At 38.3% G+C, this 16,225-nt stretch overlaps 1 protein-coding gene across 1 annotated transcript in view; it reads right to left on the reverse strand.

Annotated features, from left to right (window-relative positions):
- The window catches only part of TRHDE (thyrotropin releasing hormone degrading enzyme), a 389,314-nt gene that overhangs the window by 258,050 nt on the left and 115,039 nt on the right, over nucleotides 1–16,225 (reverse strand). The gene's annotated exons all lie outside the window — the stretch shown is intronic.

Genomic DNA, 16,225 nt, shown 5'->3' on the forward strand with positions numbered 1-16,225 from the left:
TCTTGCTCATCTATGTCTATTCTTCCCACTGAACTTTAGGAACCTGTTGTTACGTTTCTTTTAAGATAGCATAATAAATGGTTCAAGTAGATTTTTTTATTGTCTAAAGTTGTACATGTGTCTTATTTTTCCCTAATTGACCCTCTCCCCTCAGCCATTCCCATCCCAGGCAAGCCCCCACCGCCCCAGTGTCTGTGTCCATTGGTTATGCTAATATTCATGCATACAAGTCCTTTGGTTGCTCTCTAACCCCCACCCCCACCCCTGCCACTCTCCTACCATTTGTCTCTGGATCTAGATTTTTAAGTGGCATAGAAGATAAAATCCAAAAATTACTTATTAATGACATTCCTATGTTATTTTATAAAATCTGTTGTTAATGTGAACTTGATCACTTTCCTTAAACTGTCACTTGCCAGAGTAAAGGAAAATCTCAGCTTCCGTGTTTTTCTAAAGGTCACCCGCAGATGCTGGGGCACCCTGCTTGGGCACAAATCCTGATTTTTCCTCTTGCTCCAAATGGGAACAAATAGGTTCTGGTACCAATTTCAATGGTGGGTGGCAGGTTTCCTATGCCAACAAGCAATTCTCCAGGATATTCTATAATCTCTACCTGGGTATTTTGTACTCTGTACCTGGAGACAGCATCAGATTGCACAGGGTAGGGTCTGGGTAAGCAATTCTCCAGGATATTCTATACTCTCTACCTGGGAATTCTGTACTCTCTACCATCATATTGCACAGGTTAGGGTGTGGTTAAGACTCCTCCCCGCTCAGCTGGCTATGTTCCAACAACTCCCTTTTGAGTTCCATTAATTAGCTAGAGCAGTTCACAGAACTCAGAGAAATGGTTTACTCACTAGATCACAGGTTTATTATAAAAGGATATATAACCCAGGAACAGCCAGATGAAAGAGGTTTGCTCATAGGTCAAGGAAAAGGGTATAGATCTTCCATGTCCTTCCCCAAATCTCCATGAGTTCACCAACTTGGAAGCTTTCTGAACCCTGGCCTTCTAGGTTTTATGGAAGTTTCATTACATAGGCATGACTGATAAAGGCATTGGCCACTGGCGATGGATTCAGCCTCCAGCCCTTCTCCCCTCTCCCCTTCCAGGAGGTTGAGGGGTATGACTGTAAGTTCCAAACCTCTAATCACTTGGTTGGTTCTCTTGGCAAACAGCCCCCATCCTTTGGTACTTTCGAAAGCCACTTCACTGACATATGAAATACACCTTCATAGCTCTCCACACTCAGGAAATTGCAAGAATTTTGGAGCTCTGTGCCAGAAACTGGGAGGAGGGCCAAACATATTTTTCTTGTTATAAATCACAGAATCACAGTGACCATAGCCACTAAACCTCTTTACAGCTCAGTTTTCTCTTCTGTAAAATGAAGATAATAGCAATACCATATAAGAATATCAGAAGTCAGTGAGATAATGGATGTAAAATGCTTAGCAAATGCCTTGTATTCAGTAAAACCTCAGCAATGCTAGCTAGCACTGTTCTGTTGTTAGCATTAGGTATGGATTAATTTCCTAATGAGTCATTGGAAAAAATGATCACTGTCATGGAGATCTTTCTTTAAAAAAAAGAAAAGAAAGAAAGAAGCCTCCCAAAGCAAAAAAATCACTTTAAAACACCATTTAAAATCTACATTAAAGAAGCTAAACTTTATTCTCTGATTGTTACACTTTTCCCTAATATGCAGGGGTTGGCAAAAGTAGATTTACCATTGTGAGTATGCAAATATTATTTTTGTAATATTAATAAAGCTACTGTAATCATAACCTGCATGTCTTTTTCCACACAAACAACTGTAAACCTACTTTTGCCCAACCCTGTATATGTCATTTATAAATGAAGTGAAACTAAACAGTAGTGCTTTGCACATTTTTAAAAGGGGAAAAAATGGATGACTAGGCCCCACTCAAAAATATTTTACTTTTAAAAATTGCTTAAGTATTCTCAGCAGAATATCTTAACTGCATAAAAATGCAATAATCTGAGAGAAATTATTTTAGTCCATTAATGTCATCCTTTACTAATTGAAAATTACCTTCTTCAAGCAAAGAAGTAATGCTCTAGATAAGAAGATAACAGAGCGCACTACTCTACAAAGTATTTCAGTTATCATAGCCTCCCCAATTAAGGCCTTTCTTTTTTTTTCTCAAATCCAAATGGCATGTAATACAGAGTGAAATTAAATAAGTGACTTAACAAAATGTATGTTACCTACAATTTGGTCCTGATTTGTTTTATTTTACATTGTGTCTATAAGCTAGGGATGTGATTTGCTTACGTTACTTATAAGTATCCTATATAATTAAAGGGTAATATGCAAACTGTCCCCTCCACCGGGAGTTTGACCGGAGTTCAACCAGGGGGCATGGCCAGCCTGCCAACTGCCCAGGACCCCTTCCCCCAGTCGGTCCCACCCCAGATCTGCCCCCCACACCCCGACCAGGGGCGGGGCCAGCTGACCAACCTCTGGCATCCCCTCCCCCTGGCCAGCCCGGCCTGATCAGCCCCGATTGGGCCGGGCTGGCCGGACCCTACCTGTGCACAAATTCATGCACCACGCCTCTAGTGTGATAATATATTGAAAGGCATCTCTGCCAGTATCTCTGCAAAATCCTCACTCTCCCAAGGTTGGGGATTGCATCTCCCTGGGCGCCCAGCTTCTACTGTGCATGATGAACACATTTACCCTGAGAGTTTTTGTCAGTGTGTGAAATCTGGTTTTTGCTTACACCTCCATATTAAATAAATGTATGTTCCGCCTAACATGTATCTCTCCATTGCACAAAAGAATTGCTCATACCAAAAGCAGTTAATACTAATCTCTAGCTTTCTACATGGCTATGAAAAAACTCTCAAGAAACAGAAAATGACTTTTATACTAATAAGCTTGATCACTATGCAAAATATGTTCTGCGGCCACGTTCTATAAATGAATTTTCACTGTTTAAAAAGTAATTTATTACACAAGAACACATAGTTGCCTGATTGAACACAAGAATTTAATTAGATACCTACTTCCACAGCTACTCAATCTATATTCAGCGAATAAGTCCCTTTTTGATTCAGAAGGCTTGATACTAATCTGTTAATATCTTAGACACAGGGGGAAATGACAAATAATAATATTCCCACTTATTAGATTAAAAAACTGAGGTTCAGAGATATTTTTTGCCCAAGAATAAACAGTGAGTTACTGGTTGAGTGGGAAATTAAGCCTGAAATCATTGCACTCCATTTCTCCCTTGGTGGCCTGTCATCTACATTTTAAAACAGACCACAGACAGTTGAGGCAATAAAGAACCTAGGAATCTGTCAGTCATTTACCATTGAAAGTTTATTCCTTTAAAAAAAGTCATCTGTATTTAAAGTCATAAGAATAACCACACTTTAATAAAGAATAAGGAGAAAATAACATTTTAAATTAAACTTGTGCAGGAGACGTGTAAAATCCAGTGAAAGGAAAATATGAACTTTCTGCACGCAAACTTTAGCTTTTGCCAAGACTCTATAGTATTCTTCATAATTAAGAGACCATTTTTGGTAAGAAATGTAACCCACAACATTGACATTCATGTTCTTATAAATAAATAAATCACCCTATTTCCTATATGTTTTAAGCAGCACAGGAATGGTTTATAATGATTATTAAATAAACAAAAAAATATATCAGGTTTTGCATCAAATCATTCCAGTAAGTGGAAACTGACCCACTTGCTGGATAAAATGGTGTGGTGTTTGTTTGTTTTTAAGTAAGAATTAGGTATTCTTCTCCTGAAAAACCAGTTTCATAACCTAATTTTAGGGGATTCTCTTAAGTCACTCTGTGGAGATTTTTCCAACACTGGCCTTCAGGTACGACTTGAAGTTTAATTTTTCTATTAATTTGGAGACACTTCAAGCTTGGACTAGTAAAACTGTTTCCATTAACATTAAGCATGTAATACTTCAATGTATACCACCTGAAGAAAGAGTATCGTGAGAGATACCCTGCCAGTCCCTCACTCTCTTTAATGAGAAGCTCTGCTTGCATTTTTTAGCATATAGGAGCTCAAAATTAGATTTGATTTTTTAAAAATTAGGTTCATCTGAGTTAAAACAATTGAAAAGTCCAGGTTTACAGAAAAGAAATAGTGAACTATTGGTATTTCAATAATCCACTCATTCAATACATATTTACTAAGCATCTATTCTATATCAGCACTGAAAAACCATACATGGTTATCAAGATAAAATTCTTTCCTTCATGAAACTTCCAATTGAATAAGTAGACACTATAATATAATTGGCAAAATATATAATACAATGGCATATAGGTGCTATAGAGGGAAAACAAAGAAGGACAAAGATGTGGGGTCTAATGGGTAGTTACTTTTGATAAGCCCATCAGGGAATGCCTGTCTCTGATTTAGACATATTCCTGAAACACTAGAGAGTGAAAAGTATTTCAGGCCAAGGGAATAATAATTTAAAGTTTCTGAGGGTGGAATGGGATTTAGAAACTGCCAGGAGAAATGGCCATGAAAATGTATAGAATTAATGGATTGAGGATCCCGGCAGAAGAAGAATGAAGAATTATTGGAGCAAAAGTGGAAGAACAAGGCTGTGAAGATTGTATGCTGCCATCAAGGAGTGAAATGTTTGAAATGATGACATCTCCAGGTTACTGGAAATGACAGCCTTCAGGTTATGATCATGGACTGTATGTAGACAATGAAAAAACTTTAAAAGAAATTTTTGATTGATTTTAGAGAAAGAAAATAAGGGAGAGAGAGAGAGAGATTTATTCCACTTTTTTATGCATGCATTGGTTGATTCTTATATGTGTCCTGAGTAGAGATTGAACCTGCAAGCTTGGTGTATTGAGATGATGCTCTAACCATCTGAGCTACCCAACCAGGGTCTTGAAAAAAACTTTTGAATTAGGCAAGTGCACTTAAATCTCAGATCAATATATCTAATAATAATAAATATTATTTTTATTTACTCAATGCCTCTTCTCAAAGAACTGAGTTCACCAAGTCTCATGCGTAGGTCTTGCAGCACATGATTTGGAACTTGGACCACAAAAAGGTGGCCATCACATTGCGATAGATTTTCCTGAGGATGGGGCAGAGTGGGGAAGGGGAGTGCATAAGCAAATAGTCAATCTCGGAGAACACACATCATGTTTCAGAATCTGTCACATTTTTACATCGACAAATAGTAAAATTGAGGATCTGTTCTGACAGTGTCAGATTTTGTATATCTGTTGTCAAACATATCAGTCACTGAAGATACGAGATGAAAAAAAAACTACAAATAAATGATCACAAAAAAAGGAAACACGCTGATCCTCATTCTTGGATGGAGGCTGATTTATTTTGATCGATATAATGCTGTGTTGTAGTTGACATGTTATTTTATACTGAGCTTAGAGAGTAAATCTTAGATGTGAAGGGTGTTGTGTCACAAGTACCACAAAAGTGTTACTACAAATTTCATGAAAGCATTAAAGGTTACTATTAATAAGTCCTTTTTTCTTCAAAAAATATAATGGAATCAGAGTTTATATATCAATTCAGTCCCCATGTATTTGCTTTCTGCAGTGCTTTACTGGGAGAGAATGAATGGGTTGGAATTACAATTAGTAATTCAACTGATTCAGATGAACATGCTCAGGTATACAGTTACCATTTGTGCACTGAGGGTGGCAAAATTTAAGAAATACTAGTTTAGACAATGAATTGCATAGGAGACATCAAGATGAACTATTTTCAGGCCTACCGTCAATGCTTAATTTAAATTTGTTCATAGTCACCAACACCTAATAAATACATTCTGAACTCTCAAATTCTAAACACTGAGCTCTCAAATTCTAAACCTGTTGCCCAGGCAACAGGTAGATGCTGAAGATACCACTTTAACAGGATGTAAGGGAAATCCACAGGGCAGCATGTATGCGTATCATGACTTTTATGCCTCTCACTTCCCAGCACAACTCTTACCTTTTAAGAATAAAAAACTGCTTAAGAAAAATAATGTAAAAGAAGGAAGGTCATAATTAGATTTGATTGATTGTGGGCCTTCCTTAATAGACAGTCAAGCCTGTTCAAGTCCACACCCCAAAAATCCCAAGGCATCTCTCAGCTTGAGTCTTTGCCACAGTTACATGTGTACATTCCCTAATTGAATTCAAATGCTCACTTCCAAACTCTTCCATTCTGCCTTTTAGAACTCCCTACGTGACAGCAAATTCTGCTATGTCCTTAATGTTTTATTCTGAATGTTTTGTTTACCTTTTAGCTCTAACTAAAACTTGGCTATATCTTGAAAGACACTTCTATGCCTGTGGCTCTCTCAAGTGGGGGTGATTTTTCTCTCATACGCCACAACATAGAAGCTTGAAAGTGCCATCCTTGTTGCTTAAAGCCACTTATTGGTTGAGTAGCCTTTCTACCAATTTTCTAAAAATCCCAGCTGCCTGAATAGATGTGAGTGAATTATACAACCTGCTTCCTCGCCTTGGCAGAATTCATCTGCTGTTGCCGCCCATTTCATTGAATGATGTCTCATCGATGATCCTGAAACATTAATGTCCTTTGTAACAATGTCCTGTCATCCTTCTTGGTGATTTCAATGTCCACATTGATCATCCCCTACAACCCAAAGAGGTCTTGATCTCCTTATTCTAGTGATCTTTTCCATTGTCCGCACCCAGTCCATGATCATACCCTGGAAATTATCATTTGTATTAACTGTCCCGCCAAGAAATGCCTTCATTTCAAGCTTTCCACTCCTTGATGGCAGCATTCTGTCTTCACAGTCTTGTTCTTGCTCCTCTTCTGCTCCAAGATACCCATCAGCTCTATACATTTTCACAACCGTTCCTCCTCTCGTATTATCCTAGTTCCTGTTCCAACCAGGTTAAAAGATATGGTGCGTCACTGTAATCACTTAACAATTCCCTTGCTACTATCTTCAACTCCTTTTCTCTCCATCGCTCTGTCCCGGTAAAATGTAACCTGTTTAAGCCCTACTCTGTCTGTCCTGTGCCTGTCTTGACTTGATCATGGTATTCATTTTAAGTTTCTGGCCATACAATGAAGTGAGTCCCTATACTGTGCAGTAATCATACTATATTTCTGTTATAATTTTTTTCTCCCACCCTCCAGATAATTATCTCACTACCTCACATCTTCTTTCTCCTCAAATCTCCAGCAAACCATCTCCCTCCTTAATCACAGCCATACTCCTGAACAAAAAGTCAAAGCTTCCAGACATTATTCATTTTGGGTGTATATGAAACAAATTATATAAGAGTATTCTATATAATAGTTTTTGTGTGAATATATAAGATACCTACTCTGGCCAGTGTTTCTCAGTAGTTAGAGCATCAGTCTACACACTGGAGGGTTGTGGGTTTGATTCCAGATCAAGGGCAAGTACCTGGGGCACGTGTGGGAGGCAAGCAATCAATATGACTCTCTCACATTGATGTTTCTCTCTCTTTGCACCCCCTTCCACTCTCTAAAAATCAATGGGAAAAAATATCCTTGGGTGAGGATTTAAAAAATATATATTATTTTAATACTAGAAAAAAAGAATACTAGAGGCCCGGTGCACAAATTCCTACATGGGGGCGGTGTCTGGCCAGCCCACCCCAATGGGGGCCCATCAGGGGTGGGGCCAGCCGAGGGGAAGGGCTGCAGGCAGTCAGCTGGCCAGCCCTGCTCCCAATCGGGTTGTTGGGGACCAATCAGTGCCCAGATTAGGCTGGTTGGCTGCTGCAGTGCATGTCATAGCCACCAGTCATTCTGGTCATTCTGCCGTTCCGGTCACTGGGCTTTTATATATATATATAGATAAGATATAAGATAATATAAGATATGAAGATGTGATACATAAAATGTGAATATGTAATTACTTTGTATACATAAATGCATTTGTATACAAATATACAGTATATAGCAGGGGTCCTCAAACTTTTTAAACAGGGGGCCAGTTCGCTGTCCCTCAGACGGTTGGAGAGCCAGACTATAGTTTTTAAAAAAACTATGAACAAATTCCTATGCAGACATATTTTATTTTTAAGTAAAAAAACAAAACGGGAACAAATATAATATTTGTATTTGCATGTGGCCTGCAGGTCGTAGTTTGAGAACCCCTGGTATAGTTTTAAAATATATATATATATAATATAAATAATGTAGAATATATACACTTATTATTTAATAATACAAATGTAGATTCCATTAATGTATGTATTCTACTTATACTTATGAGAAAACAAATGTCTTTAAGAAGAAAAATGCATAATTACTTTGAATGTACCAATTCAATTTGATTCTTAAGCATTTTTTAAAATGTGCAAAAAATAAATCCCCAATAAGGGTCTCTTGGTTTGAGGGATTTTTAATTTTAATATTGTTGAACTAAAGAAGTTATGTAGGATTCAGCAAACTACTAACTATGAGCCAAATCTGGCCAGCTACCTGCTTTTGTAAATAAAATTTTATTGGAACATAGTCACATTCACTCATTTATATATTGTCTATACCTGCTTTCTTGCTATAATGGCAGGTTGTAACCAAGATGGTGTGTTTCACAAAGCTGAAAATATTTTCCATCTGACCCATTACAAAGAAAGTTTATCACTACAAGACTGATTATGGAGACTTCTTTACATGATTGAAATTTTTTCTAATTATAGATTTTTTTCACTACAGATGAGAGAGGGGTAAAGCAAAGCAACAGATATTTAAGAAGGTAAATCAGTAATTTTTTCTTAAATGATATAAGTAACTCAGACAAAAATAGAATTGCAATGGGAAAACCTGAATAATTCAAGTGGTTGCTATAGCTTCATTTTGGCCATATTTTCATTGGCATCCATAGTGCAAAACTAAGCAAACAGTTTTGAAAGTGACTCAAGCCCATACACAGCAGGAGTATTAGTCAGCTCAGGCTGCCATAACAAAATATTGGAGACTGGGTAGCTTAAACAACAAAATTCATTTTCTCATAGTTCTGGAGGCTAGAGATCCAAGTTCAGGTTGCCAGCATGGTTAGGGTCTGGTGAGAGCTCTCTTTCTACCTTTTGTCTTCTCAACCCTCACATGGAAGATAGAGGGTGAGAGACTTTCTTTCTTCCTCTTCTTATAAAGTCACTAATCCTCCCAGATTAGGATTCTATCCTTATGATCTCATTTAACCTTAATTACCTCCTAATTAGCTCTTAATTACATTGTATCTCCAAATACAGTCACATTGAGGGTTAGAGTTTCAATATATGAATTTGGGGGGACACAGAATTTTAGCCTTAGCAATAGGTAAAAGAAACTATGATTTCTGAGTATAGCCAAATTTCTGCTATAGACATGAAGTGCTGGTTTTGTCCACTAGAAAAATTTGGCTCATCATGTTTCATATAATTTACCAGCTGGCTTTATTAATATTATTAAATATTGACAGGATATCCTATATAATAAGAGCCCAGCTACCATAATGGCATAATGACCAGAATGACCACTTGACCAGTCGCTATTAGGTGCATTGACCACCTCTCAGTCCCTCCCCTACCAGCCCGCAGGCTCCAATCGCTGGATGGCAAATGGGGAACCAGGATAGGTGGTGGTAGGATAGGACTGGGGACTGGTGAGTGGGCGGAACGGCCGACTTCTTGATCCCTCCCCCAGGCCCACAGGCTCTGACCACCAGATGGCGAATGGGGAACAGGGGTGGGTGGCAGCGGTGGGGTGGGACTGGGGACTAGCAAGAGGAGAGAAGACAGCCCTGAGCACAGGCTAGGCCTAGGGACCGTACCCACGCACAATTTCATGCACTGGGCCTCTAGTATCTCAATATACTTAAGAAGCTAAATGATCCTAAACATCATCAACCTACCAATAATTTTACAGCTTACTAAATTTTTTTGTCTATAAATAAAAAGAATTTCTAAACAATTTAAAAGCTAAAAAACATCCTATTCTATACTATTGAAGACAGACTCTAAGTCAGTGATGGCGAACCTTTTGAGCTCGGCGTGTCAGCATTTTGAAAAACCCTAACTTAACTCTGGTGCCGTGTCACATATAGACATTTTTTGATATTTTTAACCATAGTAAAACAAAGACTTATATTTTTGACATTTATTTTATATATTTAAATGCCATTTAACAAAGAAAAATCAACAAAAAAAAAATGAGTTCATGTGTCACCTCTGACATGCGTGTCATAGGTTCGCCATCACTGCTCTAAGTCATTCATGAATTATTTCCTATATGAAGATAAAACCCATAAGGAAAAAATAAAGTCAATAAAGAATAAATCTAAGTTTTAAACCATTAAAATTCCACCAACTGAAAAACGGCATTTGGTATTCACCGTCTCTTTCAAAATTACCCTTTAAAAAGCTTCAAAAATGACCCCAAGGCTTCATTTGCAACTACCATATTGGATTTGCTCTGCTTGTGTATTGCAACCTTCTTCACAGCTAAGGTTTGTTTTACACTTCAGTCTGTTTTACATTTCAAAGTCCATAAGCAGCAGCATCAAAATTTTCAGACAGTATTGAAAGATTTTAAAACTAAAAGATGGGCCAGTAGTGACATTTTCCATTTGAAATCTCTCAAAAAGGTTGAGTCTCAATCCCAGATCCCCCAATGCCATGGTGAATAATGTCATAATTTTTAAGCTTTAAAATAGCTAATTTTATTTATTTATTTATTTTAAATATATTTTATTGATTTTTTACAGAGAGGAAAGGAGAGAGATAGAGAGATAGAAACATCGATGAGAGAGACATCGATCAGCTGCCTCCTGCACATCCCCCACCGGGGATGTGCCCGCAACCCAGGTACATGCCCTTGACCGGAATCGAACCCGGGACCTTTCAGTCCGCAGGCCGACGCTCTATCCACTGAGCCAAACCGGTTTCGGCAAATAGCTAATTTTATAAAAATAATTCATCCTCAAAATAATTATATCACTTTTATGTTAGCAAGAAATCTTTTCTAAAGTTCTATTTTCTTGAAGTAATCTCTCGATATCTATCCCAGTTGAATTTTATATGGTTTGCTGAGGCCCCACCACCTATTTGTAAGTACACCTCACTCAGGTTACAATAGCATGTCTGCTTCTTACCCTACAGTATTATAAGCAGTAAATCCATGGTTTACAGCACAGATTTTTATTAGCCTTCATTACCTGATAAGATGAAAGACTTAAATGCCAAAGTAAACGATGCCCTGACCATGCCCTAACCACTTAAAGTTCCTAAATCTTAAAAATAATAATCAATCAATAAGTAATCAAGGCATAGCTTTACAATGGGAACATCTGAAAAGTTCTGAATTGGATAAAGAACCCAGTCGCAATTACACTAGAACAAAGAAAAGAAAAACCTTGCATTTCTCTGATAGAGCATTTTGCCTTAATTGACTTTTAGATGTTTAACCTTAATTTACATAACTATGCCTCAGGTTTGGTTTCTTGAAATGAAGCTGTTTTGAAAAACCTTCTGATCTCAATATAAGCTATTTTCACACTAAAGTTTATGGGAATGGTCACCTTTCTTTTAAAAGTGCCTGATTGGCAGTGCTTCTGTCAGCAGTAATCCCCAGCCTAGACTTTAATGAACTGTTCCTGCTTTTCTAGAGGGTTTGGGGTTGCCATTTGTCTATAATTAACTCCAGACTGACCAATGAACAGTGAAGGAAACAACTCACTCCCAAAAGATTATTACAACTATTATTTTGTTCTAAATATAGCTGCTCTGTCTAGAACATACAAATTATTTATCATGCTATGTTAATCCTATATAATAAGAGCGTAATATGCAAATCGACCAAACAACCAAATAGTGGGATGACCATCCAGATGATCATCCAGACGACCATCTGGGAGCACGCTATGACACCCACTGGTGCCAGGCCAGCCAAGGCAGGTGCGATGCGATTGGTGGGGGGGGGCCGGCCATCACCCCATGATTGCCCCGCAGAGGGAGGCCCAGGCCACCAACTGGTAGGCTGCGGAAGGTAGGCAGGGCCTCCCTCTGTGAGGGAAGCCTAGGTCCCGGGTACCAGCGGCCAGAGGGAAGCTAGTGCCAGCAGCCGGGGGAAAGAAGGCCTACTCTTGCACGAATTTCATGCATTGGGCCTCTAGTTTCAAATTACTAAGAAAGGGAGAAAGAGGCTTTAAAAGATTGTTCTCTTTCATTGTAGCTACACAGGAATGTAAGCCAGGGAGAAGAAAGTGCATAGATTTTCAACCTTGTCACAATCTTCTAACCTATAGCTGAGAGGAACTGGCATCCAGCCTTCATTTGAAGTCCTATGTAATGTAGTAAACCCTGTTGATTCTCCTTCCAAAATATATTCAGAATCTGCCCACTTCTCACCACCTCCACTACTACCATTCTGGCTCGGGACAGCATTATTGCTCAAATTATTGCAGTAGCTTCTTTCTACTTTGGCCTTGACCTCCTTCTCCCCAACCATCTGTTCCACATGAAGCAGCTAATGTGATCCCTTAAAAATGTAAGTCAGGCCAGATCTCACCCCTGCAATGAAGTGAATTCTATGCCCCCAAAACTCACATGTTTAAGCCCTAACTTCCAATGAGTTGGTTCAAAATTAGGTTAAGATGAGGTCATGCAGGTGGGACCCTTAGAAGAAGAAACACCAGAGAGCTTGCTTTCTCTCTGCACTGTGTGAAAACACAGCAAAAAGGTGGCCATCCACAAATCAGGAAGAGAGCTCTCACCAGAACTTAACCACACTAAGATGGGGAAGACTGTAGAAAGAGCAAGGGAGCAGCTTAAAGATCTGAAGCTCAAATGCAAACGTGTTAATTTAAGATACTCATTAGGTATCCAAGTGTAATAGAGTGTGGAAATTTGAAGTTGAAGAGAGTGAACCAGGCTGGAGATGCAAATTTGGAAATTACCAGCATCAGCAGATGATACTTAAAGTCAAGAGGCTGCAGGAAGGTAGCAAAGAGAAGAGGTCCAAAACCCAAGTCCTGAAACACTCCAGTGTTAAGCCCCTAGAGGTGGGAAAGGAATTGAAGAATAGACTTGGAAATAATGGCCAGTGAATTGGAGAAAAAAATAAAAAAGGAAAATGAGTTGCCCTGAAAGACAAGCTAAAAATATATTTCAGGGAGTTGGAGAGAACAACCGTGTCAGATGGTGCTGACAGCTCAAGATGAAGACTAAGAATTGACCGCTGGGTTTAGCAATGTGGAGGCATTATTGAACTTGACAGGAGCAGTTTTAGTAGAGTGTTGGGGGCAAACACCTGATGTAGAGTGCATTTAACAAACAAGAAAAAGAGGAAAAACTGGAGTCAGTGCAGATGGACAACACTTTCCAGCAGTTTAGCTGTAAAAGGAAGGAGAGAAATGGTACGGTAGCTGGAATGAGTGTGCATGTGTGTGCTTACGTTGAGAGAAATGGCACCGTATTTTAAATGTTTGTGGAAGAAGATCCAATAAAGAGGGAAAATTAAAGACTCGGGAGAGCAAAGGAAGAACTGCTGAAGTGATATCCTTTGACAGGTGAAAGAAGATGGGATCAGGTGTACAAAAAAGGTGCCCTGTGCCACAGCAATGCCACTTCATCCACAGGAATAAGGAAGAAAGCAGGTTATGTCACATCAGGCTTATGCAATGACTACAGTAGGAAAACTCTGGAAATACTGATTTCTTAATGTAAGGGCCAAAAACCTCTGTTTTTGGAATACATAAAACAGTAACTTGGAAACTTCTCTTATAAATATGCCCTGATTAAGTAAAGCACTTTCTAAAACTGCATTTACTTTCAGAATAAACAATCATTCACACAAAAACTGGTTGAATTAGTGAAAATATATTTAGGAACAAATCCAATGTTGTGAAGGTCTGAAATTCTTAAAACTATAGAAGGAGGGAGGACAGCTGTAAGAAAATTGAACGTGGAACAATACTGATGAATTGGCAAAATTAAAAAAAAAAAAACAAAAAACACTTCTCTTCAACTAGATTTTAAGCTTCTAGCAGAAGAGCCATTTATTATCATTGCGAGTACATTTTTACATAGTAACTGCTCAATAAATGCTTGCTGAATTAATTAGTTACTTCAGGTCTATGGTTGGTTTGTGCTGCATTAAATTATCCACTAAGTGTTTCTGTGGTGTACAAGCATATAGCAGAATCATCTCATGAATCGTTCCCACTAAAATGCATTGTTTTCATTGATTTCTTTCTTCTTTAGCATCCTTTGTTTATCCCTTTTTTGCATTGGTAGTTAAATATCATAAACATTGAGAATCTTATAAATATACTAGAGGCCTGGTGCATGACATTCATGCACTGGGGGGAGTAGGGGGGTCCCTCAGCCTGGCCTGCAGGCCCGAGACCCCTTGAGGGATGTCTGCTGCCAGTTTAGGCTCGCTCCCCACCACCTCCACTGAGCTCACCAGCCGTGAACCTGGCTTCTGGCTGAGTGGTGCTCCCCCTGTGGGAGTGCACTGACCACCAGGGGGTAGCTCCTGCATTGAGCATGTGCCCCTTGGTGGTCAGTGTGCATCATAGTGACCAGTCGTTCTACTATTCAGTCAATTTGCATATCAGGGTTTTATTATATAGGATATGTTTTGTGTGTTAGTATAGTCTTAGACATGCATAGCATATAATAGCTGCAAAATAGCTTAATGAAAAGAGTTAAGTGGACATTTTATGGAATAATTAATGAAGGTGGAAAATGCCTTGTTAAAATGTGTTAAAATAACTATTAAATATTGAAGTAATTGTGTCCATTTTAATCAGAGCTGATGGTATTTTAGTGCCAATGGTTGTCAGAGTGGGGGGTTAGGAACCTACAAACGATATGCCCCATTGAAAGAAATTATACCTGCTACTTTGGTTTATGAGAAAATTGCCATGTGAAAGGTTTTTCAAATTACCTTCATAAAATAGGGAGAGACAATGTTTATTTCATTCCAAACAGGGGGAGAGGATAGTCATTTGAAGAAACTTATTTCTCTACAACACTTGGAAAACTGGAAGACAAAGAACTACATCATCTGATGCCCTGAAAATGCGGTAATAGTGTTCCCCCACAGAGAGATCCTAAGCTAGTTTCTGCCAGGAGCCATACAATTAAATAGCTCCAGTATACATTCAAATATTTTGAGGCATTCTGGTTGAAGGAAGCACTTGGGGATGAGTTGGCATTATGCAGAAGTAGACCTGACTGTATGCACGGCCTCCAGGTATTTGCTTTTAAACAGCACTATTATTTGAGACCATCAACAAAGCATATATATCACATTCAATATTTATCTCATCAAAAGCAGGGTAAGAAAAGTCATACTTAAAATAAAGTCTCAAGTGATAACTCAATTATGAGATGCATGTTTAAAAATGAGAGTAGTTTCATATAATTACCATTTTAATTAAAAACAAAAATATATCTACAACTTAAAAAAGAAAAGAAACATAACCATAGTGAATGAAATTGTTGTCAGTCTTTAATAAAAAAACATTTTGTGAAAGAAAAACTCAAAAATTCTATTACTGCAAGTAGCAAACTGTCATCATCATCATCATCACAATAAAAAGTATATCTGTAATAACTTAAACAAAGCTCATTGATTCAAACTAAGCTCTCCTATTTATGAACTTCAATAGGACAACTTATTCCTTAACTCATCTACTCCAATATAGAAAAGTAAATAGGCTCCATCAACATGATACATAGAGCCCCAGGTATCCAGAGGCTGCCCCCACTACACAATTCTCAAAATGACTTCTCCCCTTTCTTCTCCAGCTCTGATTCAATTTGTTTTTTCGGGGGGGGGGGGGGGGGGGGACTCAAGTCAATATAAGGCTTCTTTTTATGTGCATTTCATGCCTACAGCATTCTGCAACGATCCCACATTCTTAATATGGTAGTATATTTTTACCCTACAAAATGCTGGTGCTTCCATATTGCATGAGTCTCTAATCCATTCATACCTATAAATATTGTATTCTCTCCTCAACAAAAACCACACTCCTTGAAGCCAGAAATCCTTGTAACAAAATACTTTTGCTCCCTCCACAATCACAGCACTATGCCAGGTAGATATTGAATTCTTCATAAAAGCATGCTATCTGAGGCAAAAAAACAAACAAAAAACAATCAAGCAAACTCCTTTACAAAACATTGACTTACAAATTACAAAGTAGCAGCAAAAGGAA

Source organism: Myotis yumanensis, unplaced genomic scaffold (genome assembly GCF_028538775.1).
Source record: "Myotis yumanensis isolate MYYU_CA2020_CCGP unplaced genomic scaffold, mMyoYum1.0.hap1 SCAF_3, whole genome shotgun sequence".
Taxonomy (NCBI): domain Eukaryota; kingdom Metazoa; phylum Chordata; class Mammalia; order Chiroptera; family Vespertilionidae; genus Myotis; species Myotis yumanensis.